Source organism: Anomaloglossus baeobatrachus, chromosome 7 (assembly GCF_048569485.1).
Source record: "Anomaloglossus baeobatrachus isolate aAnoBae1 chromosome 7, aAnoBae1.hap1, whole genome shotgun sequence".
In the NCBI taxonomy this organism is placed as follows: Eukaryota; Metazoa; Chordata; class Amphibia; order Anura; family Aromobatidae; genus Anomaloglossus; species Anomaloglossus baeobatrachus.
Genome location: NC_134359.1, coordinates 269,110,927 through 269,136,902, shown reverse-complemented (window position 1 = coordinate 269,136,902; position 25,976 = coordinate 269,110,927). Strand labels below are relative to the sequence as shown.

General features: G+C 43.8%; 1 protein-coding gene across 1 annotated transcript in view; it reads left to right on the top strand.

Moving 5' to 3' along the window:
• LOC142245428 (uncharacterized) overlaps nt 1–25,976 on the top strand; it is a 306,367-nt gene that overhangs the window by 190,292 nt on the left and 90,099 nt on the right. The window lies entirely within an intron of this gene.

Genomic DNA, 25,976 nt, shown 5'->3' with positions numbered 1-25,976 from the left:
CCCCCCAAAACATTGAATGCTGGTCACGCATATGGCACTCATGTAACTTTGATGCTCAAAGTGGCCCCCGTCAGCTGCAATGCACATCTGGACTCTGCACAGCATACTGTATCTTGCTGCACGTTGGGCAATATGGTAGGTGACACGTTTGCACAAGCATCTATGATACATCATCGTAGGTCCTGCAGTGTTGGTGGAGGGGTCGCATACACCTGCTGTTTAATGTGATCTTACAGAAAGAAGTCCAATGGAGTCAGGTCAGGTGAGGGTGGAGGCCACTCCACACAGCCACCATACCCAATGACTTGTATGAAGGTCTCCATGAGGTATCGCTTCACGTCCGCAGCCTTGTGAGTTTTACACGTTCTAATCATAGCATTTCTGTATGCAAGGTGTGGATTTGTATTGAATTGATGATGCCCTACAACTTTGTAATTCACTTTTTTCCTCTATCTGGTTCCGTTTTCGAGATAAAAATGCTAACTCCGTTGTTTTCAACCAGGTGGCGCTATAGGTGGTTTCATTGCATTGCACATGGCTACTTTACTATACCTAGACACCACTTCTATGCCTATAGCTGCTGCCATTCTCAAGTTAATGGCGGTGGACAGGATATGGGTGGACACACTGCATAATATATACAGGCGCAATATACGTGTAGTATATAACATATCCAGGTGCAGTATACGTGTAATAGATAACATATATAGGTATAGTATCCATGTAGTATGTAATATATACAGGTGTAGTATTTGTGTAGTATATAACATACAGTATACAGGTGTAATATACCAGTAGTATATAATATATAGAGGTGTAGTATACATGCAGCATATAACATATACAGGTGCAGTATACCAGTAGTATGTATCATATACAGGTATAGTACACATGTAGTATAGTCTTGGAGGTGTTTTTGGAGTCATTATCATGTCGGAATACCATCCTGCTGCTCAGTTTTTGAAGGGGGGAATCATGCTCTGCTTCAGTATGTCATAGTACATGTTGACATTTATGGTTCCCTCAATGAACTGTAGCTCCTCACAGCCAACAGCACTCATGCAGCCCCAAATCATGAACCTCCCACCACCATGCCTGACTGTAGGCAGGACACTCTTGATTAGTACTTCTCACCTCGTTGCCGTCACACACTCTTGACACCATCTGAACCAAATAAGTTTATCTTGGTTTCATCAGACAATAGGACATGGTTCCAGTAATCCATGTCCTTAGTCTGCTTGTCTTCAGCAAACTGTTTGCAACTTTCATGTGCATCATCTTTACAAGAGGTTTCCTTCTGGGACGACAGCCATGCAGAACAATTTGATAAAGTGTGCGGCGTGTGGTTTGAGCACTGACAGGTGGACCCCCCCACCCAGGTAACCTCTGCAGTGTGCGGTGTATGGTCTGAGCACTGACAGGCAGACACCCCCCCACCCCTGTAACCTCTGCAGCAATGCTGGCAGCACTCATACGTCCATTGTGAAAAGACAACCTCTGGACATGACGCTGAGCTCGTGCACTCAGCTACTTTGGTCGGCCATGGCGAGGCCTGTTCTGAGTGGATCCTGTCTTGTTATACCGCTGTATGGTCTTGGCTACCGTGCTGCAGCTCAGTGTCAGGGTGATGGCCATCTTCTTATAGCCTCAGCCATTTTATTTAGAGCAAACATTTTTTTTTTCAGATTCTCAGAGAATTCTTTGCCATGAGGAGCCATGTTGAGTTTCAAGGGACCAGTATGAGGGAGTGTATGAGCGATAACACCAAATGTAACACTCCTGCTCCCCATTTATACCTGAGACCTTGTTGTAACACTAATGAGTCACATGACACCGGGGAGGGAGAATGACTAATTGGGCACAATTTGGACATTTTTACTTAGGGGTGTACTCACTTTTCTTGTCAGCAGTTTAAACATTAATGGCTGTGTGCTGAGTTATTTAGAGGACACCAAATTTACCGTTATACAAGCTGCACACTGACACTGTACATTGTATCACAGGGTTAGGTCTGCAGTGTTTTCCCATAAAAGCATATAATAAGGGTTTTTTTACAAAAAAATTGAGGGGTGTACTTACTTTTGAGATGTGACCTTTTACAGGTGTAGTATATGTGTAATTTAAAACATAAGCAGGAGCGGTATACATATAGCACATAACGTATACAGGTGTAAGATACATATAATAGACAACATATAGGTGTAGTATATGCGTAATATGTGCGTATATTGAGTAGTCGGGGTCTTGTTAGAGACAGTGCATGGGGTCTTATCAGGTTCCCATTTTGACTTCCGGGTATTAATCATTTTAATGTTTCTTGGGGCAGATTTCTCAAATTTATCTAACTCTACAACTGTTTTGTTTCCCAAAGCAACCAATCACAGCGCAGGTTTCATTTCTTAAGGTGCTGTGAAAAAATGAAAGCTGAGCCGTGATTGGTTTCCAGGGGCAACAAGGTCACTCTAATCTGCCCCAATGTTACGTGTAGGCCATAACATTGCTAACGCACTAGACGTTTTAATCTACGGGTCCAGCAAGGAATACGTTAATGTCTTAGTCATATCAAGTCCCAGTCGCGCCGTCCTGTCATCCAGGAAAACCTGTGGAAATTTCCGTCCATTTTAATGATTGGATTGTGATTTCCAAGCATTTTATTGCGATTCTGTGTCTGAAGGGACGAGGATAATGTAATGGCGTCTCCCACTCTTATTACCTATATGCATCCAAATCCCCTTTTTATTTTCGACGTATTCCTGTCACGCTCTCGGATGCATATCAATCTTATAGCTCAGTACAAACCAGTTATCTTTTTCTTATGAAATAACAAGTCATCTTTTCTTAAAACTATTTATTCAAAATGTAAGAATGACCTTATTTTTCGTTTTATAAGACGCACCAGATTATAAGACGCACCCCAAATTTAGAGGGAAAAAAAAGCAGGAAAAAAATGGGGTCCATCTTATAATCCAGTGGTGCCTTACCGGGGGTGAGGTGGGTGAGTAGTGGTGGTGGAGGGGGGACCCAGGAGGCAAGGGCGGTGGTGGAGCAGGACAATGGAGTGACGGGTGTCCCAAATGCTTGCGTCGCTGTGAGATCCGAAAAAAACATCCAGGAACTGTCGCAGGAGGCAGGAGCAATGCTACGAGCGGTGCGGTCTTCTGCTCTGTTGTGCAGTCTGTGCGCTGCGGGTGGTGCTCAGCTCTGTGCTGCAGGCAGGTGGTGCACTGTGAGCAGTGCATAGGCAGGGGCCATCCTGAAGATGTTGGCGGTGCGGGCTTCACATAAATGGTGCCTGGAGGCAGTGCATGCGCAGATTGAGCTATTGGCTCAGTGCCAAAATCATCTGCACATGTGCCACCTCCGAGCACCATTTTCCTTAAGTCCGCTGCTGGGAGATCAATGGGCCAGAGGCGGCGCGTGCGCAGATGAGATTTTGAGCCAAGAGCTCCATCTGCACATGCGCTGACTCCGGGCACCATTATTTGAAGCCCATCATCAGGATGGCCCCTGCATCACCACAGCACACCTCAATTTGCAGACACAGTGTTTCAGGTTGATTGCTCTCATCAGTGTAAAGCCCGCTTTACACGCTACAATATATCTTATGATGTGTCAGCGGGGTCACGTCGTAAGTGACACACATCCGGCATCGTAAGTATGATTGTAGCGTGTAAAACCTCCGTGCAATTGCGATTGAACGAAAATCCGTTCATCGCATGCACGTCGTTCATTCCTCAAAAAATGAACGTGAGGTTGTGCAATGTTCCCGAGGCAGCGCATATCGCAGTGTGTGACACCCTGGGAACATTGAACGACAGCTTACCTCCATCCGCGGCTCCCGCCGACAATGCGGAAGGAAGGAGGTGGGCGGGATGTTTACGTCCCGCTCATCTCCGCCCCTCCGCTTCTATTGGCCGGCTGCCGCGTGACGTCGATGTGACGCCGAACGTCCCTCTCACTCCAGGAAGTGGACGTTCGCCGCCCACAGCGAGGTCGTCCGGAAGGAAAGTACGTGTGACGGCGGTGAATCGTCTGTGCGGCACATTCAACAAATTGAACGTGCCGCACATACGATGGGGGCGTTGAAAATCGCATACGATATTGTATGCAAAACTGCAACGTGTAAAGCTGGCTTAAAGTGTAAAGAGCTCTGATCTGGCTGTATGAAAAGCTACAATGGGATCTAAGTGGAAAACGTTTCTCCTTGCGGAGACTGACAAACCAGTCTGACTGCCAGTGAGGAGTCTTATAGCTGCAATTCTCCTCTGGGAAATATTAAAATTGTCTCTTCAGGGAGGAAGGATGCCACCTATTAGCAGTAGGAATCCTAAAAGTCAAAAGGGGCCCTTTAACGAGCCTTGTCATATTACTTGAGATGTATGCCAGATCACAATCTCAATTTGCAGACACGGTGTTTCGTGGCGATTGCCCCTCGTCAGTGCAAAGTATGAGATCTGATCTGGCTGTATGAGAAGCCATAGTGGGGTCTAAAGGGAAAACGTTTCTCCTTGCGGAGACTGACAAACCAATCTGGCTACAGAGATATTTTCGAAATACAGACAAAATAATGTGTCCCTTTAAGATATAAATCTCTACATAATAATAAAATAGAAAAAAATGACAGTTCAGTTCAACAACAACTATAAAAAAAAACAAAAGGAGATCAGTACATGTGTTGGTACAGAGTGACCTTGTGTGCAAAGCGAGGGGCTGCTGAATAGAAATCATTGTACAACCTTGGATTTTATTTAAAAAGGCTTTTCATATTCGAGTGAAAATGAACGTGCTGCCTTGTATATTGATCTTGATTATCTCTACATTTAGAGCTAGCAAATTTCCTACTTGTTAAATAAAATATAAATTGAAGTATTCCCGGCAACCGCAGATGCCTGTATATGACTTATTAGTGGCAGCAGCCTAACGGCTGACGTCTCTGCCTTCTTGACCATGACCATCTACACTAGTAACACTGACCTCTTAAATGTGGCTCTCCTGATGACCCAAAACAATAGCTCCCAATGTAATAAGCTGTCACAATAGCGGGGCACTGGGGCTCCTAAGCTGAGCCTCAAGCTAAGGGGCCATGTGCTATCCCTAAACTCAGGGGTACTCCTAATGGTGGGTATGTCTGAGTCTCCTTCCTGGCCCTGCTCCTGACCAATCCTGATCTTATTCTCTTTCCCCCCAAGGAAAGCGGGGACAGGAGTGTGTTGAAAACCACAGAAACAGGGGAAACCAAAACTCTGTTACTCAGTACACACACACAGTAAGAGATTAGGAGGAAAACAAGACTGGGAAGGGAGTACAAAAACAGGGGTACTCTTCACAACCTCACCAAGCAAAAGCAACACTTTTATCAGAAAGTGTGGGACACCAAAGCTCAGAGACCAACACAGGATAACCTATAGCTGGTATGGGTAGAAGATTTCATCCAGCATAAATAGGAGGGGTGCAGATGTGATTGGCTTCCCCACCACATGTGATCACAGGAGCCTAACCAGCATTCTAGCAGGTGTTAATTCTTTCTAGCCTGCCCATGACTCAACACACAGCATTTCGACACCCAATCCGCCGTATCCAAGCATCCAACTGCTCCTTACGAGTATCGAGCACCCGAGCATAGTAGTGCTCGCTCATCACTAGTTACGAGTACTGAGCACCTGAGCATGGTAGTGCTCGCTCATCACTAGTTACGAGTACTGAGCACCTGAGCATGGTAGTGCCCGCTCATCACTAGTTATGCGTACCGAGCACCCAAGCATGGTAGTGCCCGCTCATCACTAGTTACGAGTACTGAGCACCCGAGCATGGTAGTGCCCGCTCATCACTAGTTACGAGTACTGAGCACCCGAGCATGGTAGTGCCCGCTCATCACTAGTTACGAGTACTGAGCACCCGAGCATGGTAGTGCCCGCTCATCACTAGTTACGAGTACTGAGCACCCGAGCATGGTAGTGCTCGCTCATCACTAGTTATGCGTACCGAGCACCCAAGCATGATAGTGCCCGCTCATCACTAGTTACGAATACTGAGCATCTGAGCATGGTTGTGCCCGCTCATCACTAGTTACAAGAACCAAGCTGCTGAGCATTGTAGTGCCCACTCATCACTAGTTACGAGTACTGAGCATCTGAGCATGGTAGTGCTCACTCAGCACTGGTTACGAGTACTGAGCACCCAAGCATGGTAGTGCTCACTCATCACTAGTTACAAGTACCGAGCCACCGAGCATGGTAGTGCTCGCTCATCACTAGTTACGAATACTAAGTACTCGAGCATGGTAGTGCCCGCTCATCACTATTTATGAGTACTGAACACCCGAGCATGGTAGTGCCCGCTCATCACTAGTTATGTGTACCGAGCACCCGAGCATGGTAGTGCCCGCTCATCACTAGTTACGAGTACAGAGCACCTGAGCATGGTAGTGCTCACTCATCACTAGTTACGAGTACTGAGCACCCGAGCATGGTAGTGCCCACTCATCACTAGTTACGAGTACTGAGCACCTGAGAATGGTAGTGCCCGCTCATCACTAGTTACGAGTACTAAGTACCCGAGCATGGTAGTGACCGCTCATCACTAGTTACGAGTACTAAGTACCCGAGCATGGTAGTGACCGCTCATCACTAGTTACGAGTACTGAGCACCCGAGCATGGTAGTGCCCGCTCATCACTAGTTACGAGTACCGAGCACCCGAGCATGGTAGTACCTGCTCATCACTAGTTACCAGTACTGAGCCATCGAGCATGGTAGTGCTAGCTCATCACTAATTACGAATACTGAGTACTCGAGCATGGTAGTGCCCGCTCATCACTAGTTATGAGTATTGAACACCCGAGCATGGTAGTGCCCGCTCATCACTAGTTATGAGTACCGAGAACCCGAGCATGGTAGCGCCCGCTCATCACTAGTTACGAGTACAGAGCACCTGAGCATGGTAGTGCTCACTCATCACTAGTTATGAGTACTGAGCACCCGAGCATGGTAGTGCCCACTCATCACTAGTTACGAGTACTGAGCACCTGAGAATGGTAGTGCCCGCTCATCACTAGTTACGAGTACTGAGCCATCGAGCATGGTAGTGCCCGCTCATCACTAGTTACCAGTACTGAGCCATCGAGCATGGTAGTGCTCGCTCATCACTAATTACGAATACTGAGCACCCGAGCATGGTAGTGCCCACTCATCACTAGTTATGAATACTGAGCACCCGAGCATGGTAGTGCCCGCTCATCACTAGTTACGAATCCCGAGAACCCGAGCATGGTAGTGTTCGCTCATCACTAATTACGAGTACCAAGCCCTCGATCATGATTGGTTTTCAGTGACTACCCCAATGGTCAATCTGCCCATAGTAAATCACCCATCTCCAATCATCTTTTACAATCCATTATACTGTCCTCTACTATAACAAAGGGGCACTTTTTCTTCCAATATACTTTCTTTGCTGCTGCTTTTTTGGCTATGTTATCTTCAGAGAGTAAACAGTTAACCCACGCTAGTAAGAACATTTTCTGTACTATATCATCTATTACCGGCAGCTGCGGCAGCACCTACAGCTTCTAAAAAAAGTCATCGGCAACCCACTCAGACTCCTGCACATTAGGAGCCTTCTCTATGGGACCGGTAGGAAAATGACTATGTTTGGCCCATTGTTCTGCATCCCCCAATTCTCACCTATAGCAAATCTATACAGACTAAATCTTGGCCTCGTTCCTTCCTTTGACAATGCTGCGAGAATGCTTAACATAGAATGGCAATAATCCTATTTATTATTCAGCTTCTTCCCAATCTGCCTCTCGTGAGTCTTCCGCATGCTGTTCAGAGCATATTCTGATCCGAATAGAAAAAAAAAAGCACAAATATGTTCGGCTTTGAGTGGAGAAAATCTTTAAACACGAGAACATAGACTACAAAAATGCTTGAGGCCCTGGGATTTGTTGGAGGAGATTACCACATTTCCGCCTCAGTGCTTTCCTTAGGATTATTTCCTTCTGTAAATGAATGCGGGACAATGACGGAACATTTTGGAGACCACAGATAGACGTGCAGGAGTTTTCCACTGGTGACAGAAAGAAGACACTATGGATGGACAATTTCTGTTTTCTGCAGCTCACCTGTTAGATTTACTGTGCAGACTGGGACAGAGACTGCAGAGGGCGGCTCGTTTAGTAAATCTGTTGTACTGCTCCAGGCCTAGACATGGCTGTATAGTAAAACTGTCACAAACTACCACTAGGTGTCACCAGATGCAACTAGTGAAGGAGAAGTCAAACAAAGTGGAGGTCAGGAGCCAGGAGATCACGTATGGAACACAGGGATGAAGCAAAGCTGAGGTCAGAGCAAAAGCCAGAGGTCAGAAGGTACACTGGGGGAAAGTGGAGCCAAGGTCAGGGTACAAGCTGGAGGTCAGAAGCCAGGAAGTCATGTAAGGTACACTGAGGAAAAGCAGAGCATAGGTCAGGGTAGAAGCCGGAGGTCAGGAGCCAGGGAACAACGTCAGAGTCAGGGACATGGGAAGAGAGATGGGTAACAACAGGTCTGGGGTAGGAGCACAATATCAAAGCACAAAAAGGAGTCAGAGCACTTACTGCAGGCAGGAACTATGACTGTCAGCATTCCAGGTGAGGTTGCTCCCAAATGAAGCAGAACAATTATCCAGAATGAGGCGTCTGGAGAGAGACCCCTTCGTACATTAGCACAGGAACCGAGGATGGGAAAAGACCTGTCCAGTTGCGCAAAATACAAAACAGTACACCAGCTCTGCTGGAGAGTAGGTCACCACTGATCAGAACAATGACAGATACTATACACACTACACACATGGTGATAGAATATTGTATAGTACTCACCTGGCGCTCTCAAGTCTATAAGTGACAGCCAGGTTTTGCTTTGATTCTCGGACACTGTATAAGTCTATAGTTCTCTGACAATTAAGTCCGATTCATTGCAGCTGCCGTATGGCACACAACCTTACAGTACTCATTATACAGGTTAGGAAGAATGTACAATGACTGATAACTAGGGATGATCGAAAACCTAAAATATTCGGCTTCGCGAATATTTGCCGAATAGGTCGCCGTTATTCGACTATTCGCGAATATTCGATGCACAATGTAAGTCTATGGGAAACCCGAATAACAACTATTCGGAACTATTCGTGCTTCCCATAGACTTAGATTGTTCATCAAATATTCGCATAACGGCGACCTATTCTACGGATATTCGCGAACCCGAATATTTGAGGTATTCGATCATCTCTACTGATAACACCTCTATATACAGTACAGTAGATATCACAGAATGCACTATTCACAATAGGTGATGTTACAGCTCACCCCCTCCTCCTGTACCATGCCTAATAACACCTCTATTCAAGGTATATATCACAGGAGCCACCATTCACAATAGGGGATGTCACAGCTCACCTCCTCCTGTACTGATAACACCTTTATATACATTATAAAACGTAGGATCCACCAATAATAATAGGTGATGCCACAGCTCACCTCCTCCTCCTGTACAATGACTGATAACACCTCTATATACCATTGATAATACCGGATCCACCATTATCAATACTATAGCTCACCACTTTCCCTTCCCTATACAATCATCTATGTCATTGTATGAGAGTTATTCGTCACCCATGAAAAGCTGAGATGGGATCAACCCCATAAATTATATATATATACTGTACATATGTATATAGATATATACATATATATATATATTAATATATATACACATATATTTATATATATATATATATATATATCTATAGACATGTGTACAATATATATATATATGTATATAAAATCTGAAAAAAAAGAGGAAAACCAGCACTGCTTTAGAATGGCATGCAGCAAATAAAAAGTGTAAATTCACAATTATTCCAACTGTACTATAATACAAATTGAGATTTTTAGCAAACAATTGATCAATTTTTTTGAGCCACCCCTGCCACGTCTCGGCAAATCTCAATAGGGGTGTCCTACTCTATATTTTATATTTCATTGTGCCATGCGGCCTCCAAATTACATTAAAAGCAGAACCATATTATAGCAACACAAATACCTGTAATATTTCAGAAACCGCTTCCATGTTTGCAAATGTTTGCAAGGAGAGGCAGACGCAAATAAAAGCAGCCCCGGCCCAGCATGTGCAGTAGATGCCACCCAAACTAGGACAATGTCAGAACTGCCTGGTCTGACACTGTGAGGGACACTTCTGACATTTTCCTGGTGTGGGTGGCATCTACTGCACATGCTGGGCCTGGGCTGCCTTTTATTCGCAGCCGCCTCTCTTTGCAGCATGGAAGTAGTTCTGAAATGTTACAGGTATTTGTGTTGCTATAATATGGTTCTGCTTTTATTATAATTTGGAGGCCGCATGGCCCAATGAAAATACAACATATAGAGTAGGACCCCCCTATTGAGATCTGCTGTGATGTGGCCGGGGTGGCTCAAAGAATTGATCAATTGTTTCCTAAAAATCTCATTTTGCATTATAGTACAGTTGTATATATATAATGGTAAACTTGGGCTACCATGCGTCTCGATGAATAGGGAAGGTCTCGGTATCCCATCCTTTTTCCCTTGACTACCTAGACTTCTTCATATGACTTTTACTCAGATTCGAGCCACTGAGACCATACAGGGCTCGTTTCATGATGTATGCACAGCACACAGCCTTCTTAATATTGTGTTGAACCAGTTTGATGAGATTCATTCATGTCGCCCATAGGATGTGACTTCTAGAAGTTGTTCTTAATTTCCGCTCTCGACCTTTCTGTGTATTCCGATTACTTAATCATTAATTCCAAGGCCAAATATCATCAGTCTGAATCCAGGTCCTGCTTCGATCACTCACTGTATAATGGAAAAAACACTTCCGCATTTCACAAACCATTAGCGAGAATCTTCTGGGCAAACAGAGCCGATCGCCCCTGCCCTCCACTACATCAACACTCCATTCCATTGGATTAGTTCTTCTACCAAAACCCCCTCGTGTCCGGCAGGATGGCAGAGAAATAAACCTCTTACAGATTACTGAAATATGATTTTTACGTTTCAGGGGGCTTCTACCAGCTGCGTAAAATCAACATTATTTATTGGTAATCTCATCCTGCTGGCATTTTACAAATTATAGCTAGGGATAAGTGAAAACAAAGCCCGAGAAAATAAATCCATTCTTAAGTACACTACCGACATATTCAAAATTGTTCATTACTTATTTAATCTCTCCGCTCGGCAGCCAGAAGCCTGTTCACGGGTGCCATACCTCCAAAAACGAGCATACACCGTCATCGATGTACCCTGCCCAACAGAAGATCCAAGACTTTGTTGTCTTTGCTTATATCACATACTTTAATAAAGGTGGTGTCTATAAAGTTAAACTTAAAGGGATTGTCCAGAACTCAGATGTTAATATTAGACATTAATATTTTGAGTGGTGAGGGTATCACATCCAGCTCTCGCCTGATCTGCTATCACCAGGTTCAGAAGTACACAGTGAATTAGAGCCGCAATAATACAGCTCCGTACATTTTACAGTGATAATTTTTGGACTCTGTATCCCAGCTCTCATTCACATTTATAGGAGCTGAGCTATAGTGTCCAACTATAGCCATTATACAATGTATGCAGATAATCAGTAGGGGGTGCGAATAGTAGAACCCACCGATCTGATATTGATGACCTGTCCTAAGGATGGTCCATCAATGCCTTAGTCCAGAAAAACAACACAGTAACGCTGAAATTACCTTGTTTAGAGCAGAATCTGGTGACAGTCACTAGCCACTAAAGTCTATTTATTATTTTATGGGATATAACCTATTATAAATTATTGACAATACTGTATGTCATGTGTGTGCAAATGTTCTGCATAGATAAAAGATTAGGGTTAGTGTGAACGAGCACCACCACGTTCAGAGGCTCGGTACTCATAACTAGTGATGAGCGGACACTGCCATGCTCGGGTGCTTAGTACTAGTAACTAGTAATGAGCGGACACTACCATGCTCAGGGGCTCAGTATTCGTAACTAGTGATGAGCGGGCACTACCATGCTCGGGTGCTCAGTACTCGTAACTAGTGATGAGCAGGCACTACCATGCTCGGGTGCTCAGTACTCGTAACTAGTAATGAGCGGACACTACCATGCTCGGGTGCTCAGTACTCGTAACTAGTGATGAGCGGGCACTACCATGCTCGGGTGCTCAGTACTAGTAACTAGTAATGAGCGGACACTACCATGCTCAGGTGCTCAGTACTGGTAACTAGAGATGAGCAGGCACTACCATGCTCAGGTGCTCAGTACTCATAACTAGTGATGAGCGGGCACTACCATGCTCGGGTGCTCTGTACTCGTAACTAGTGATGAGCGGGCACTACCATGCTCGGGTGCTCGGTACTCATAACTAGTGATGAGTGGGCACTACCATGCTTGGGTGATCGGTACTCATAACTAGTGATGAGTAGCTCGCTAGTTACGAGTATCGAGCCCCTGTGCATGGTAGTGCTCGCTCATCACTAGTTACGAGTACCGAGCACCTGAACATGGTAGTGCCCGCTCATCACTAATTAGAAAAGACAAGGGAAATCATGGATATATTTTTCACAACAAAATAATGGTGATAATTTGGAAGTTCAGGGGGATCTTACTACTGTGACCTCCACTGATCCAGAGTAAAGGGCTCTAAAATGCCCAATTAGAACAAAGCTCAATTTGTTTTTTTTGAGACTCTCAGAAGAAGCTTACCTGGCGATACGATACGGAATGAATAGATCAGTGGTACAGGATGGTGGCCATTGCTCTATTCAATGAGGACACATCAAAGCCCCGTTTTGGGTCAGTGGGGGTCCCAGAAATTGAGCTCCCATTGGTCAACAAGATTGACATTGATCTGATGTATAGATGATGACTTTTATTGTTGGGGGAAAAAGTCTTGAAAGAAAGATGGTGCTTGGTAGAACACAAAATAATAGAAAAGAACACGTTTGGGTTTTGCTTTCTTCCATTGAAGTCATTGGCCCATTAGTCACTTAGCATGTTATGGCCGGAATAAACAGTCAAGAATCCTGGCTATCAGCCATCATAGGAATTCTCTGCAGAACCATGCCCTCCAAAAATATAAATGAGCCTTTGAAAACCATGAATGATTCAAACTATATAAAAATGAGACGACGTGTCACCCGGGTCTCGGGGGACTGGTATAATATGTGTTGCCTGACAGCAAAATATCTTTTTTATTTCATGTTGTTTCCAATCGTCCAAATTAATTCCAAGGTTAGAAAACATTCATTCAGTTTGTGATATTAGGCCAATTATAACATTATAGAAATTATGTGGCTGTTTAATAAACACTTATCCCCTTGTATTTTTCCAAAGGACAGAATGAAGAAATCAAGCTATTTTCCTTCCACTGTGCCTATGTACTATCCCAAATACTATTACATCACTGTGTGCATTATCCCTATACTGTGACACCACTGTGCGTACTATTCCTATGCTGTGACATCACTGTGTGTATAACCCATGTACAATGACATCACTGTGTGTATTATCCCTGTACTGTGACATCGCTGTGTGTATTACTCCTATACTGCGACATCACTGTGTATATTACCCCTATACTGTGACATCACTGTGTGTATTATCCCTGTACAGTGACATCACTGTGTGTATTATCTCTGTACTGTGACATCACTGTGTGTATAACCCATGTACAATGACATCACTGTGTGTATTATCCCTGTACTGTGACATCACTGTGTATATTACCCCTATACTGTGACATCACTGTGTGTATTATCCCTGTACAGTGACATCACTGTGTGTATTATCTCTGTACTGTGACATCACTGTGTGTATTACCCCTGTACTGTGACATCACTGTGTGTATTATCCCTGTACTGTGACATCACTGTGTGTATTATCCCTGTACTGTGACATCACTGTGTGTATTATTCCTGTACTGTGACATCACTGTGTGTATTATCCCTGTACTGTGACATCACTGTCTGTATTACCCCTGTACTGTGACATCACTGTGTGTATTATCCCTGTACTGTGACATCACTGTGTGTATTATTCCTGTACTGTGACATCACTGTGTGTATTATCCCTGTACTGTGACATCACTGTGTGTATTATCCCTGTACTGTGACATCACTGTGTGTATTATTCCTGTACTGTGACATCACTGTGTGTATTATCCCTGTACTGTGACATCACTGTGTGTATCATCCCTGTACTGTGACATCACTGTGTGTATTATCCCTGTACTGTGACATCACTGTGTGTATTATCCCTGTACTGTGACATCACTGTGTGTATTATCCCTGTACTGTGACATCACTGTGTGTATTATCCCTGTACTGTGACATCACTGTGTGTATTATCCCTGTACTGTGACATCACGGTGTATATTATCCCTATACTGTGACACCACTGTGCGTACTATTCCTATGCTGTGACATCACTGTGTGTATAACCCATGTACAATGACATCACTGTGTGTATTATCCCTGTACTGTGACATCGCTGTGTGTATTACCCCTATACTGCGACATCACTGTGTATATTACCCCTATACTGTGACATCACTGTGTGTATTATCCCTGTACAGTGACATCACTGTGTGTATTATCTCTGTACTGTGACATCACTGTGTGTATAACCCATGTACAATGACATCACTGTGTGTATTATCCCTGTACTGTGACATCACTGTGTATATTACCCCTATACTGTGACATCACTGTGTGTATTATCCCTGTACTGTGACATCACTGTGTGTATTATCCCTGTACTGTGACATCACGGTGTATATTATCCCTGTACTGTGACATCACTGTGTGTATTATCCCTGTACTGTGTTATATCACTGTGTGTATTATCCCTGTACTGTGACATCACTGTGTGTATTATCCCTGTACTGTGACATCACTGTGTGTATTATCCCTGTACTGTGTTATATCACTGTGTGTATTATCCCTGTACTGTGACATCACTGTGTGTATTATCCCTGTACTGTGACATCACTGTGTGTATTATCCTTGTACTGTGACATCACTGTGTGTATTATCCCTGTACTGTGACATCACTGTGTGTATTATCCCTGTATTGTGACATCACGGTGTATATTATCCCTGTACTGTGACATCACTGTGTGTATTATCCCTGTACTGTGTTATATCACTGTGTGTATTATCCCTGTACTGTGTTATATCACTGTGTGTATTATCCCTGTACTGTGACATCACTGTGTGTATTATCCCTGTACTGTGACATCACTGTGTGTATTATCCCTGTACTGTGACATCACTGTGTGTATTATCCCTGTACTGTGACATCACTGTGTGTATTATCCCTGTACTGTGACATCACTGTGTATTATCCCTGTACTGTGACATCACTGTGTGTATTATCCCTGTACAATGACATCACTATGTATTATCCCTGTACTGTGTCATCTCCCTGTACTGTGACATCACTGTGTGTATTATCCCTGTACTGTGACATCACTGTGTGTATTATCCCTGTACTGTGACATCACTGTGTGTATTATCCCTGTACAATGACATCACTATGTATTATCCCTGTACTGTGGCATCTCCCTGTACTGTGACATCACTGTGTGTATTATCCCTGTACAATGACATCACTGTGTGTGTTAACCCTGTACTGTGACATCACTGTGTGTATTATCCCTGTACTGTGACATTACTGTGTGTTTAACCCTGTACTGTGAGATCACTGTGTGTATTATCCCTGTACTGTGAGATCACTGTGTGTATTATCCCTGTACTGTGACATCACTGTGTGTATTATCCCTGTACTGTGACATTACTGTGTGTATTATCCCTGTACTGTGGCATCTCCCTGTACTGTGACATCACTGTGTGTATTATCCCTGTACTGTGACATCACTGTGTGTATTATCCCTGTACTGTGATATCACTGTGTGTTAACCCTGTACTGTGACATTACTGTGTGTATTATCCCTGTACTGTGACATCACTGTGTGTATTATCTCTGTACTGTGACATCACTGTGTATATTATCCCTGTACAATGACATCACTGTGTGTATTACCCCTGTACTGTGACATCACTGTGTGTATTATCCCTGTACTGTGACATCACTGTGTGCATTATCCGTGTACTGTGACATCACTGTGTGTATTACCCCTGTACTGTGACATCACTGTGTGTATTACCCCTGTACTGTGACATCAGTGTGTGTATTACCCCTGTACTGTGACATCACTGTGTGTATTACCCCTGTACTGTGACATCACTGTGTGTATTACCCCTGTACCGTGACATCAGTATGTGTATTACCCCTGTACTGTGACATCACTGTGTGTATTACCCCTGTACTGGGACATCACTGTGTGTATTACCCCTGTACTGTGACATCACTGTGTGTATTATCCCTGTACAATGACATCACTGTGTGTATTACCCCTGTACTGTGACATCACTGTGTGTATTATCCCAGTACTGTGACATCACTGTGTGTATTATCCCTGTACTGTGACATCACGGTGTATATTATCCCTGTACTGTGACATCACTGTGTGTATTATCCCTGTACTGTGTTATATCACTGTGTGTATTATCCCTGTACTGTGACATCACTGTGTGTATTATCCCTGTACTGTGACATCACTGTGTGTATTATCCCTGTACTGTGACATCACTGTGTGTATTATCCCTGTACTGTGACATCACTGTGTGTATTATCCCTGTACTGTGACATCACGGTGTATATTATCCCTGTACTGTGACATCACTGTGTGTATTATCCCTGTACTGTGTTATATCACTGTGTGTATTATCCCTGTACTGTGTTATATCACTGTGTGTATTATCCCTGTACTGTGACATCACTGTGTGTATTATCCCTGTACTGTCACATCACTGTGTGTATTATCCCTGTACTGTGACATCACTGTGTGTATTATCCCTGTACTGTGACATCACTGTGTGTATTATCCCTGTACTGTGACATCACTGTGTATTATCCCTGTACTGTGACATCACTGTGTGTATTATCCCTGTACAATGACATCACTATGTATTATCCCTGTACTGTGTCATCTCCCTGTACTGTGACATCACTGTGTGTATTATCCCTGTACTGTGACATCACTGTGTGTATTATCCCTGTACTGTGACATCACTGTGTGTATTATCCCTGTACAATGACATCACTATGTATTATCCCTGTACTGTGGCATCTCCCTGTACTGTGACATCACTGTGTGTATTATCCCTGTACAATGACATCACTGTGTGTGTTAACCCTGTACTGTGACATCACTGTGTGTATTATCCCTGTCCTGTGACATCACTGTGTGTATTATCCCTGTACTGTGACATCACTGTGTGTATTATCCCTGTACTGTGACATTACTGTGTGTGTTAACCCTGTACTGTGAGATCACTGTGTGTATTATCCCTGTACTGTGAGATCACTGTGTGTATTATCCCTGTACTGTGACATCACTGTGTGTATTATCCCTGTACTGTGACATTACTGTGTGTATTATCCCTGTACTGTGGCATCTCCCTGTACTGTGACATCACTGTGTGTATTATCCCTGTACTGTGACATCACTGTGTGTATTATCCCTGTACTGTGACATCACTGTGTGTGTTAACCCTGTACTGTAACATCACTGTGTGTATTATCCCTGTACTGTGGCATCACTGTGTGCATTATCCGTGTACTGTGACATCACTGTGTGTATTACCCCTGTACTGTGACATCACTGTGTGTATTACCCCTGTACTGTGACATCAGTGTGTGTATTACCCCTGTACTGTGACATCACTGTGTGTATTATCCCTGTACTGTGACATCACTGTGTGTATTACCCCTGTACTGTGACATCAGTATGTGTATTACCCCTGTACTGTGACATCACTGTGTGTATTACCCCTGTACTGTAACATCACTGTGTGTATTACCCCTGTACTGGGACATCACTGTGTGTATTACCCCTGTACTGTGTCATCACTGTGTGTATTATCCCTGTACAATGACATCACTGTGTGTATTATCCCTGTACAATGACATCACTGTGTGTATTACCCCTGTACTGTGACCTCACTGTGTGTATTATCCCTGTACTGTGACATCACTGTGTGTATTACCCCTGTACTGTGACATCAATGTGTGTATTACCCCTGTACTGTGACAGCACTGTGTGTATTACCCCTGTACTGTGACATCACTGTGTGTATTACCCCTGTACTGGGACATCACTGTGTGTATTACCCCTGTACTGTGACATCACTGTGTGTATTATCCCTGTACTGTGACATCGCTGTGTGTATTACCCCTGTACTGTGACATCACTGTGTGTATTATCCCTGTACTGGGACATCACTGTGTGTATTACCCCTGTACTGTGTCATCACTGTGTGTATTACCCCTGTACTGTGACATCACTGTGTGTATTACCCCTGTACTGGGACATCACTGTGTGTATTACCCCTGTACTGTGACATCACTGTGTATATTATCCCTGTACAATGACATCACTGCATGCATTATTCCTGTACAATTATTATTATTATTATTATTATTATTATTATTATTTATTGTTGAGCATCATTGATTCCATGGTGTTATACATGAAGAGGAGTTACATACAAATACAAATATAAATGACAGTGAACAGACTAACAATGACAGACGTGCACAGAGGGGAGAGGGTTCTGGTCTTGAGCTAACAGTCTACATGACAATGTTGAGGAGACAGAAGGTGGGTGGTTGGAGCAGGTCCGGTGAAGGTGAGGTGTCAGACGGGTCCTTGCAGGCTGTAGCTTTCTTGAAAAGATGAGTTTTCAGGTTCAGTCTGAAATTTCCGATTGTGGCAGATAATTGAATGTGTTGGGGCACAGAATTCCAGAGGAGATAGATTTGGGAGAAGTATTGGAAGTGGTTGGGTGAAAAACATATAAATCTTTTCCCGTGTGTGTGCTTGAAGTGAGTTTGATCCTTGGTTTTTCCCTGTCTGACGGTATCTGTGGGTGTTAGGCTCTTCGGGCGAGCAGGGATTTAGTGGACCCACTGGGCTGCAACACAGAGAAAACCCAGAGGAGCTTGACTATGGACCCGAACCTGGTTTTCACCAGAGCTCCTGATGGTGGAGGTGTTAGGCTGCAGGTAGAATCCGAGTGCCACTTGGGAAGACTAGTGTTGCATTCGTTGGCCCCAGGGGTATCAGAACAACAGTAGAGTTGAGGCAGCAACTGGTGCACAGGTTCCATCTGGGATGGATGGGTGGATGAATGGCAGTAGCTGGTAACAATACTTCGTGGCAACAGGTACCATGGTAGTAGCAACAGTACTCTGCAATGCAGACAGGTATAAGCAGTATGTCTAACACTATGAAACAGCAACAGCAGCACAGTGTTAGGACACCTGACAACTAGCAATGACTAAACTCATTGCCCAGGCACCTACCATAGGGATTGGGTGCCTTAAGTACCTACAGCTTCCCAGCTGATCTGGGAAGCCCTTCTAGATTTTGGAGGGTGCTGGCCCTTTAAGAAAAGGGGCGTGACTGTGGGTGTGCCCTACGGGCTGAGACTGGAGCTCTGCAAGGTGCATAGACACTTCAATAGGCCACAGCATGAGATGGGACCCATACCTCCACAGCATGACGCCCAGATAGGTGAGAACGCTGATGTCCTCACCGGGTGAGTGGAGCAGGAGCATGCAAGAATGCTGACCTTGGGATTCTTTACTTCTGTCCCAGCCCTCCCCGGGAGTGGGGGAGAGGGGGTGTTAGACCAGGGCTGCTCAGGAGTTAGGGCTACGATGGTGGTCCAGACCTGGCTACCATCAAGCCTACCTCTGGAATAAGGGACAGTTTAGGATCCCTAGTCTGAGGGCCAGTCTAGGTGCCCCAACTCCTGTTTTCTATGTCATACCTATGACAATTAGGGAAACTAATATAATCATAAGCCTTTTAGGTTCCTAACTTGATACTGAAGGTGGTCAAGATGGAGCAGGCCCCTTTTCCAAATTTTACTGTTGGGCCAAAAGGTTTATTACTATGTTCCTATCTCCTAATCAATCATCTTGGCCTCATTCACATGGAAAAGACGGGGCCGCATTGTCGGGCACAGTGTCTGAACACGCGTGGTGCTGTCAGAGCGAGCCGACAGCTGTAGTTTCGTAATGGGTGACTACTAGTTGGAACTGTTGAGCGTGGAGAACACTGCTCCGTCAATAATACATTACAGTCTACAATAAACCAGGAGCTTTAGTTTGCAATTAATTATTAAAATTTCTTGGCAGATTCCAGAATTGCTAATTTAATTCATCCAATTCTAGTCGCAACGAAGCAACATGAATTTCACTTCCTATTCTGCGTTTTACTGTAATATGGAAATGTTTTACTCCACGTAAAATGTTATTGTTCTAATAAACTTCTGTTGGGAGTTAAAAAAGAAAAAAAAGGAAGGATTACCAGAAGTATAGGAGAATTAATTATTGTATGTACTTCTTATCTAACATTTAATGAATCCAATCTGGCTGCACACAGCGGGATGTAATTGGCTTCATTTCATCCCAAACTGTAACTGTGAAATCCACTTTTATATTTACGGGTATTCGCATCACTACTGAATGCATAAGTAAAGTATAAAGTATTCATGACCCGCGCGTTGATGGGAGCAACAAGTATTGTCAGAAGCTTTATTATCGTATTATTGTTCAGGAGGTGCGAGCATAAGGATTACTGTCAGCAGAATTTAACTTTATGGCGTGGCGGTAGAGTATGTTTTATAGCAACACTAGGCAGTATATCATGCTTGTTAAGTTGTGCCCCTAAGGAACTGTGAGAACTGCCAATTTAGCCAATATAAGAAACTGTAAATACTGCCCATTTGGCCAATTTAAGGAACTGTGAGAACTGCCCATTTGGCTAGTTTAAGGAACTGTGAGAACTGCCCATTTGGCTAATTTAAGCAACTATGAGAACTGCTCATTTGGCCAATTTAAGGAACTATGAGAACTGCCTATTTGGCTAATTTAAGGAACTGTGAGAACTGCCCATTTGGCCAATTTAAGGAACTGTGAGAACTAACCATTTGGCTAATTTAAGGAACTATGAGAACTGCCTATTTGGCTAATTTAAGGAACTGTGAGAACTGCCCATTTGGCCAATTTAAGGAACTATGAGAACTGCCCATATGACCAATTTAAGGAACTGTAAAAACTGCCTATTTGGCCAATTTAAGGATCTATGAGAACTGCCCATTTGGCCAATTTAAGGAACTGTAAAAACTGCCTATTTGGCCAATTTAAGGAACGGTGAGAACTGCCCATTTGGCCAATATAAGGAACTGTGAGAACCGCCCGTTTGGCCAATATAAGGAACTATGAGAATTACCCATTTGGCCAATTTAAGGAACTGTGAGAACTGCCCATTTGGCCAATTTAAGGAACGGTGAGAACTGCCCATTTAGCCAATATAAGGAACTGTGAGAACCGCCCATTTGGCAAATCTAAGGAACTATGAGAATTTCCCATTTGGCCTATTTAAGGAACTTTTAGAACTGCCCATTTAGCCAATTTAAGGAACTGTAAATACTGCCCATTTGGCCAATTTAAGGAACTGTGAGAACTGCCCATTTGGCTAATTTAAGGAACTGTGAGAACCGCCCATTTGGCAAATCTAAGGAACTATGAGAATTTCCCATTTGGCCTATTTAAGGAACTTTTAGAACTGCCCATTTAGCCAATTTAAGGAACTGTAAATACTGCCCATTTGGCCAATTTAAGGAACTGTGAGAACTGTCCATTTGGCCAATTTAAGGAACTGTGATAACTGCCCATTTGGCTAATTTAAGGAACTGTGAGAACCGCCCATTTGGCCAATTTACAGAACAGTCAGAAGGACCTGTGAGAATTTCGGTGCCAATCTCACACTATTATACATTGAGATTAATTTATCATTTATTATATTTTTATAGCTGTAAATTTGTGCATATATCATCATTTGTAACCTATGCTATTACTAATGTATTATTGCTGCTATACAGGTACAGATACTATTTATGGGTGTGTTAGTTATTCTTGCCGTTTCTCATATATTGTAGTTATTGGTATTTATTAATATTTATTGTGCTCCTTTTTACATAACATTTTGTATCTTTTTGGATGCTATATATATTGGAGTACATAGCGCCATGTTATGTTCTTTTGAGATTGTTTTGCCCCTTGCCATGCCTTCTTGTGGTGTTTAATTGCACTATTTCCATTACTTTTTATCTTGTTTTTAAAAATTATTCACTAATAAACTTTCACTTTTATACTGTGTATTTTTGTATTGGGTATTTTTTTTTATGGGGTACATATTTTAAGGAGTTACCAGGGCCCGGTATGTGTTCCTCTGGTGGTCACTAGTTTAGCCACATTTAGGAGGCACCAGGGCCTGATAGTGTGCTCCTCTGGTGGTCACTAGTTTAGCCACATTTAGGAGGCACCAGGGCCTGATAGTGTGCTCCTCTGGTGGTCACTAGTTTAGCCACATTTAGGAGGCACCAGGGCCTGATAGTGTGCTCCTCTGGTGGTCACTAGTTTAGCCACATTTAGGAGGCACCAGGGCCTGATAGTGTGCTCCTCTGGTGGTCACTAGTTTAGCCATATTATAAGGAACCAAGACCCAGTAGTATGTTCCTCTGGTGGTCACTAATTTAGCCATATTTAGGAGGCACCAGAGCCTGGTAATGTGTAGCTCTGATGGTCACTAGTTTAGCAATATTTAGAATGCACCAAGGCCCGGTAGTGTGTTCCTATGGTGGTCACTAGTTTAGCCATATTTAGGAGGCACCAGGGCCTGATAGCGTGCTCCTCTGGTGGTCACTAGTTTAGCCACATTTAGGAGGCACCAGGGCCTGATAGTGTGTTCCTCTGGTGGTCACTAGTTTAGCCATATTTAGGAGGCACCAGGGCCCAGTAGTGTGTTCCTCTGGTGGTCACTAGTTTAGCCATGTTTAGGAGGAACCAGGGCCCAGTAGTGTGTTCCTCTGGTGGTCACTAGTTTAGCCATATTTAGGAGGCACCAGGGCCCGGTAAAGTGTTCCTCTGGTGGTCACTAGTTTAGCCATGTGTAGGAGGCACCAGGGCCCGGTAGAGTGTTCCTCTGGTGGTCACTAGTTTAGCCATGTGTAGGAGGCACCAGGACCCGGTAGAGTGTTCCTCTGGTGGTCACTAGTTTAGCCATGTGTAGGAGGCACCAGGACCCGGTAGAGTGTTCCTCTGGTGGTCACTAGTTTAGCCATGTGTAGGAGGCACCAGGGCCCGGTAGTGTGTCCTTCTGGTGGTCACTAATTTAGCCCTATTTAGGAATACTATTCATGTTCCCCCAATTGGCAGTGTCCATTAGGGCAAATCCACTTTAAATAATTGTGATATCTTATGCAACTTTCTTGGCTCGTTCTTCACAGCAGCGGAGTATACGAACATCTCTTATATGTCAGGATTAGAGCACAGATCAAAGAACAATCTCATCTCCTCATCTTCTTGCCGAGTGATGAAAAGTGCTCCTTAGATATAAAGATTTTCATTTTCGGACAGAGGAAACTTCAACGACTCCTGAAAATAGATATTTCCAGGTGATCCTTTGAAAGGATCTAATCTGTAAACATTACCCGTCTCTGTGATAATACAATAGTGTGACAGGCGCAGGAGTCCTGGTGTTATGCTGAGTGACAGCCGGGGAGAGAGACGTCTGACTCATTTCACAGAGGCCACTCATTCAATACCGCTCTTTACCAAGCGAGCGGAGAAGTCTTATTCACCAGACTATATAATGCAGACGTCAACCAATGATTAAAATAGAAACATCTTCAGCCCGGGGGGTGAAGGCAAGGGGGAACAGGCTACAAGTAAGATAGAAAATTTAGCAAAAATTGAAATTTGACAATATAGATATTTTAAAATATTAATATTTGGCCTTCATGGTCAAAATATATGTGGACGTTCCTTCAGGACTTTGGTCCTTTGGTTTTAACTTTCAGTTGGTTATTGCTGGATGAGGATAGGTTCACATAAAGTTTTTGGGAGGTGGAAAAAATTGGACTAGTTTTTCAGAAGGAATGAATATCAGGAAACTCAAACTTTTTTTGGGTGGGAGTGGGGAGATATGAAGCATATTTGAAGTATTTATTAAAGAGGTTGTTCACTACTTATTTTTCCAAGTCACATCGATATAATGTTGAGAAACAAGGCTTCTCTCAAATACATTGTGTTGCCAATAGTGCCTATTGCGGTCATCCCCTTCTCGTAATCCCACGGGCTCCATGACCTTTGATGTTCGGTGATGTCACGTCAACTTCCAGTTGACTTGACATCACCGCGGCCGGCCCCTGTCATCCTGATTGACTGGGCTGTGGGCAGCGTTTCACCGCTCGTCACAGCCCAGCGTTACAGCCAAGCAAGTCCCTGCTCACTCCTTCACTGCAGAGTGCCACAATCAGGAGCGACGCTGGGCTGTGATGTGCATACAAATCAGAGTGAAAAGGGGGTTAATGCCGCACATCAGCCAAAATGAAGATGTAGCACGTTGATGTTATAAACGTATTCTTTTATTCCATCGGTCTACGCGTTTCGAGGATATACCTCTTCTAGATACTATGATACTAGATATAGATACTATGTTGATGCACTGGTCCTGAAGAAGAGGTATATCCTCGAAACGCGTAGACCGATGGAATAAAAGAATACGTTTATAACATCAACGTGCTACATCTTCATTTTGGCTGATGCGCGGCATTAACCCCCTTTTCACTCTGATTTGTATGCACATCCACGTGGGGCTGCAGCAGACGCCATCATCCTATGCTTTATCAGTGGTTGTGACTATCACAACCTTTTCAGGTGAGTGTATTTTTCCTGATCTACCTCACTGATCTGTTGGTATTACACTATCAGCGCTCCTTATTTTTCAGCTGGGCTGTGATGAGCAGTGAAACATCGCCCAAAGCCCAGTGACTCATGGAAGTCTGGGGCCGACCGCAGTGATGTCAGGTCAACTGGACATCAGAGGTCACGGAAGATTTTTTTCACATTGTGTTTCACAGCCTTTTACATAGTTACATAGTTACATAGTTACTAAGGTTGAAAAAAGCCCTAGGTCCATCTAGTTCAACCTTCTTCCACCAGTTCAACATTTGGTCACAAAGTCATTTATAACTTCTTTGACGAGAAGTTTAAAGAAGATTCCATGAGAAATATTTTTTGGTCGTTGTTAGAAAAAAATGCTCAAACACCTTGGCGTATGAACAGCAAAGTGGATTTTCCATTAAACAGAAAAAATATTCAAAGAGAATCTAAAAAATTCTTAGGCCCCCTTCACACATCCATGAAAATCATGCACGTTTTTCACGGACATGTCAAAGGTGCGTATTGCCCTTCATGTGCCGTTTTTATGGCACAATGTGTGTTCTCCGTGTGTTACCGAGAACAGGAACTTTCTACTCACCTATCCCAGTCGCTGCTGTCCGTGGTGCTGATCTTCGGTCTCCGGTCCTGCCGACTCCCCGCTGCTGCTGCTTCCAGCCCACAGTGGAGTGAATATGCAATGAGCATAATGAGCGGGAAGTCTGAAGCGAGTGACAACAGCAGCAGAGACTGCAGCACTGGGGAAAGGTGAGTATAGAATTTTTTTTTTTTTTTACCAACACGTGTGTTTTTTCCGGTGTGTCACACGGATCACATCTGTGCGGTCCGTGTGCGGGCCATGTGACACCCATGATGCCTGAGAAAAATGGACATGCCTACGTGTGGAGCACAAGGGCACACATATGCTCCACACGTACACACGGTCCATAGCAAAATACGCAAGTGTGCGCAGACCCATTGATTTTAATGTGTCTACGTGTGCCCCTGTCTCCGGCATGTAAGGAAATGGACCAAACACGTACCGGAGACAAGGATGT